At 40.6% G+C, this 6,205-nt stretch overlaps 1 protein-coding gene across 3 annotated transcripts in view; it reads right to left on the reverse strand.

Moving 5' to 3' along the window:
* LOC106870458 (kelch-like protein 9) overlaps positions 1-6,205 on the reverse strand; it is a 69,361-nt gene that overhangs the window by 60,627 nt on the left and 2,529 nt on the right. The window lies entirely within an intron of this gene.

The raw sequence follows: 6,205 nt of genomic DNA on the forward strand, positions 1-6,205 counted from the left end.
CCTCGGTGAGGCCCAATGTACGAAGGTCTTGCCTCACCACCTCAGCCCAGGTCTTCCTGGGCCTACCTCTTCCACGGGTTCCCTCAACTGTTAGGGTGTGGCACTTTTTCACGCAGCTATCCTCATCCATTCTCACCACATGTCCATACCAGCGCAATCGTCTCTCTTGCACACCACAACTGATGCTTCTAATGTTCAGCTTTTCTCTCAAGATACTTACGCTCTGACGGGTATTCACATTGACATTACACATCCAACGGAGCATACTAGCTTCATTCCTTGTGTATGTATGCAGGCTGTGTTAAGAAGTTTGCTTCCCAACCATATGGCTCCAGGATCAGTACCACTGAGTGCCGCTTTGGGCAAGTGTCTTCTACTATAGTCTCTTAAATCCACTCACAAAGCCTTGTGAGCTGATTTGGGAGACTGAAACCTAAAGAAGCCCATCAGATACACACACATATGTTGGAGAAAGTTCAGGTAAGTTTAGGGAGCTACTACTGTTGGTGCAACAAAGATCTTTTTATACAGAGTGGAGGACAAAGTGTGTATGAAGCTTGTGTTAGAATTGCAATGCTGCATGGTAGTGACAAATTAACGAACTTAATCATGTTCAAATGTTTGTTTTGGTCCGGTTTCTATGGCCGCATGTTCTTTCTAACATCAACCACTTTAGAGTGTATAGGGTGCTTTATAAATGGCAGCTAGCAAGATTAAAGGGCCTAAGGCAGCATTGATAGAGGGTAAAACATAAGAAAAACAGATTTATAGTCGTAGAGGTGGTTGTGGAGAGCGTAACTGAGTAGAGACTATTAGGAGAGAGAGTATGGAAGGGGAGAAGAGAAAGGAAAGGTGATGACGTGGCTTGTGGGAGGTATTTAGGACCATCCAACGATAAGGGCAAGTATAAATGAAAGGAAGGAAATAGAGGAGGGTAGCAAGGATCCAAAGTGAGTCGCTGAAGAAAAGAGGTGCAAGGATCATGTGGGCAGGTAAAAGAGGATGTTGAAGTTTGAGAAGGCAGCGAGAGGGAGGGAGGGAGAGAGAGAGGGGTGAGTGAGAAAGAGAACATGTTAAGTGGTGAGATGAGAGATGATTGGAGAGGGAAATTGATGGAGGAGAGAACGCAAGCAAAAAAAAAACGAATGATGAGATTAGATCTATACAGCCCCTCATACATAATCCTTGTGAAGAAATGAGACTGATTTGGGTTGGGTATGTAGGGTACCCTTTGATAATTTGCAAGGTGAAGTATGAGTGATGAATGAGATGATTAACGGGCAGATGAATGAAAGAGGAAAAACGATCAATGATTAGATAAGAATGGGGTAAGAAGCACGAAAGGTGGCAGCAAATTACACTTTACAGGATACAAACATGCGTGGCTGTGTGGTAAGGAGTTTGCTTCCCAATCATATGGCTCTGGGTTCAGTCCCATTATGTGTCTACTACTATAGCCTCAGATCAACCAAAGCCTTGTGAGTGGATTTGGTAGACAGAAACTGAAAGAAGCCTGTTGTATACATATGTCTATATTTGTATGTCTGTGTTTGTGTGTCTTTGTTTGTCCCCCATCATTACTTGACAACTGGTGTTGGTGTGTTTATGTCCCCGTAACAATTTGGCAAAAGAGACCAAGAGAACAAGTACCAGACTTAAAAAGTCAGTACTGGGATCACTAGTGAAGCTGGAGTGTGTGCCACCCAGGGCAGCCCTTCCATTTGCTACCCCCTGACTCCACATAAAACACATTGCTTACAGCAAACCCAAAAGTGGTGGTCCTTTAAAAGTGCTGCCCAGGGCAGACCACCACTACTGACTCCTGCTAGCTACGCTAGTGACTGGGGTCGATTCATTCAACTAAAGATTCTTTAAGGTGGTGCCCCAGGATGGCCACAGTCTAATGACTGAAATGAGTGTGTGTGTGTGTATATATATATATATACACACACACACACACACACACACACACACACACACAAATGTGTGTCCCCCCATGTGTATGTTGTATCTTTGTCTTGACATCATGTGATAGCTGAGCATCATATAAGTGATGTTGTTTGGTCCCAGTCTTCTATGGAAAAACACTTTCTGACCATGAGGGAAATATTACCTTGCTTGGAAACAGGTGATGGTTTGTGACAGGAAGGGCATCCAGCTGTAGAAAAGCTGTTGCAACAAATTTCGTGAGACCCATGTAAACAGAAAAGAGAATGTTAAATGATGACAAGGTGCAGGATTGGTTGTGTGGTAAGTAGCTCGCTTCCGCTGGCGTATGGGTGTTGATTTTTTGTCATTGAAAGAGTGAGTTGTTACCATTGTTTTATTGTTGTACGTTGAATTGTTATATTGTTGAAACTTATTTTGAACTGTTGTATTATGAAATTGTTGGCCTGTTGTGAGAAGACTCTTCCCCAGTCATGTGTGAAGCTGCAAGTAGTAGTTATGCATTGGCTATGATTAAAAGTACACCAACCAACATCCTGCAAGTTCTGGAAATTGTAGTAGAAGAAAGTAAGTGGAAAGACGCAAGAAAGTTCTTGAAGAAGAATGGAGAGGGTCTTTTGCTGACACCCCCAGTGGAAGTTAGTAAAAAGGTGGAAAAGAGAACTGTTGTCTACAGAACATGGCCCTCAGTCCTGAAGAAGATTGAGGTAGATCTAATAGAGGAGATTGAAGAATGTTTAGAGGTGAAGGAGTACACCACCTTCTATAACAGAGAAAGAAAATTTGGCACAGTGGAGGTTAGGTTCACTAGTGTTAGCGATAAACCACTCCACTGTGCCAATTAAAACCAAGTTGTGGACCTTACTACCAAGTTATTGTGGGAGAAGAGTGTCCAGAATCATGATTAGAAGGATGCCTCCTGAAATAGAGGAGGCATGGCTGCTGGCAGTGGTGATGGAAAATATGGAAGATGAAGCAAAAGTATTAAAAATAAAGAGAACAGAAGAAATCAACTGGTTGGGATATGGGCTGGGGCTCACGGTTCTAGTTGGCCTAACGGAGATGCATGAGATTGCAGAAGAGGTGAGATTACCTGATGGATATACAATGAGAATAACGGTGAAAGGGAGACCTCCTACCTGCTATCAATGTGGTAAAAAAGGTAAGTTAAGGGCTGTTTGCCCACAGAATGAAGAGGAGAAGGTGGAAGTAGTGGAACAGAAAGGAAGAAACCCCAATAGTAGTGGAACAGGCAATGGAGGAGGATTGTACTGTGGCAAAGAGGAGGGAGAACAGTGGAGACTCACCTCCAAAGAGTGTGAGAAAGAATAAAAGAGGTGGGAAAAAGGAAAAAATGAATGAGAAGCCAGGAAATGGTGAGATGAAGGAAAAAGTATGTGGAAATGTGTGAATGGAGGATGTTATTCAGAAGTTATAGTTAGGAGACTATACAGAGGGTGGAGGAAGATGAAAATTCCAAGACTGTAGTGAGTGAAAGATGGGAAGAGAAAGAAGAATTTGAATTGATGGACGATGAGGATGAAGTGATGGACGAGAGTGAACTGGAGCGAAGGAGAAATAATTTTGGAAGGAATATTCAGAATTCGATAATTTACAAGTGTAGAAATTGAGGAAAAAGTCATGAAAATGAAGAACTTAAGAGTAAAATTGATAGGTAAGGATAATTTTAGAGTTATTTTATTAGAAAGAGATAGAGGTGAAAGATTACAGACACCATTTGAAAGGAAAATGATAGTCACCAAGCAGCAGGCTCGATATGACGAGCTGCTGCCAGTGGTGGCATACGAAGAATTGAAACCATATTGGTGGAATATAAAGGACTCATTATGAACTAAAGTTATTTGTGAAAAATTATTTTAAAAAGACTGCTAATTGTTGTATAAATGGTAAAGTGGAACTGCCCACTTGTGGGGGGAGGGTAGGTAAGCCACTTCATTTTCATCAAATTCATATAATTCATTCGTATATGTTTTATGTACCTCACTGTGTTTGAGCCCTTGTGGCTAATAAAGAAAGAAAGTAGCTTGCTTACCAACCACATGGTTCCTGGTTCAGTCCCACTGCATGTCACCTTGGGCAAGTGTCTTCTACTATAGCCTCGGTCCAACCAAAGCCTTGTGAGTGGATTTGGTAGACGGAAACTGAAAGAAGCCCGTCGTATATATATATATATATATATATATATATATATATATATATATTTATTTATGTGTGTATGTTTGTGTCTGAGTTTGTCCCCCAACATCGCTTGACAACTGATGCTGGTGCGTTTACGACCCCATAACAGTAGTTTGGCAAAAGAGACCGATAGAATAAGTACTAGGCTTCCAAAGAATAAGTCCTGGGGTCGATTTGCTCAACTAAAGGTGATGCTTCAGCATGGCCACAGTCAAATGACTGACACAAAGTAAAAGAAAAGAACATGTCTGAATTACAACTCTGACAAATGGGAACGTGAAACTCTGAATAGCAGTTTTTTTGTGATGTTTTTTCAGCTTTAATAATAATAAAGCATATTACTCTACCTCTGGTATTCGAGTACTACTTTTCCCCACCCAGTTTCACATTTACATGCTTACTCTGGTATATATTTATATATATCTTCTTAACCACAAAGCTACACAGTATGGTTAAGAAGTTTGTTTCTGAACCACATGGTTTCAGATTCAGTCCCACTGTGTAACACCTTGGGCAAGTGTCTTCTACTATAGCTCTGGGCTAACCAAAGCCTTGCAAGTGAATTAGGTGGACAAGAACTGAAAGAAACCCATCACATTCATGTGTGTATATGTGTGTCTCCTTGCCTTGACATTGCATGATTATTGCAAAAGCATGTCTGTCTGTAGGGAAATATTACCTTATTTAGCAACAACAAAAAAAAAATCTACTTCAATAAACTCCATCTGTCCCATGCAAGCATGAAAAGATGAAAATTAAAACAATGACAATACACACACACACACATGCATATTGAATTACCAGCCTCCATAACTACCATCATTTCAATGCATGTTTTGCTGTGGATGGTTGAGTCTTTCACTGCTGCATTTCACTAATCAGTCGGCTTCTTTGTCATCTCCTTCACAAACTGTGGCATTTTCAGGTCACTTTTCACTTCATTCCGAGTTTTCCTTGGTCTCCCTCTTCCATGAGCTCCACTAATTTGGAGCACTTGACACATCCTTATACAGCAATCATCCTCCATTCACATCTCATGCCCATATCAACAGTCTTTTCTCTTGCACATTGTACTTAGTTTTTTTTTCTCGGCTGGTTTGTACTCTTGTGATCATGCACAACTAATATTACACAACCACAGAGCATAGTTCCTTTCTTTCTAACCCTCACAAGTCTTTTACATTCAAAGCCTGTATCTCACTGCCATGCAGAATTGCAAGTTCTAACACCAGCATCATACAATTTGACCGTCACTCTGAGAGAGGAGGCCTTTGTTACCAGCAGTGTTAATAGCATCATGAACTTTTACCAACCTGTTCTTATTCTGGTTTCTATAATTCCAGAGCAATCACATCCACTGCTAATTATGTCACCAACAAAAACTATCAACTACTTATATAGTGAGTGAACCAGCCAGGTATTTAAGAGACTAATTGGCTTAAATGCCTCGCTCTTAGTCATTATTTTGTATGTGGTCCTTCTGTCACCTACAAAGCCTGCTTTTTCCGTCAAAGTACCTGTAATTCCACTATATCTCTTGTACATCCACAGCTTATACAGGGTACAGCATATGGAATTCCTATCTACTCTTTTTTTCTATATTGAGCCCAGCCATTTCCCTGAAAACCCCAGGGTCCAAACTTCTTTACTGCTTGTCTTAGCCAAGTTTGAGGCCTCTTGATTGTAGGTTTTGTTTTCCAGTCTGGAATACATACACATATTTATGTATAAACTTGCTACCGATTCAAATATACTTGAGACATATTCAAACAAGAATGCCATTCGTTTATTTTGTCATGGAGAAAAATTCTGGCTGTAGACAAAAAGGTGTAAACATACCAGGTCAGTTCGGCGCCCCCACCCACCCCCGACTACTGTTTTTGTTAACAGCGAGAATTTTTCTTCGTGAAAAAAAATGCAGTGAACGGCCTTTTGGCGGTTTCGAATGTCTGAAGCGTATCTGAACTGGTGACAAGTTTATATTTATTTATATAAATCAATCACTGCTTAGTGCTTCTAATCCACACACACAATATATATATATATATATATATATATA

The sequence above is a fragment of the Octopus bimaculoides genome, chromosome 16 (assembly GCF_001194135.2).
Source record: "Octopus bimaculoides isolate UCB-OBI-ISO-001 chromosome 16, ASM119413v2, whole genome shotgun sequence".
Lineage (NCBI taxonomy): Eukaryota > Metazoa > Mollusca > Cephalopoda > Octopoda > Octopodidae > Octopus > Octopus bimaculoides.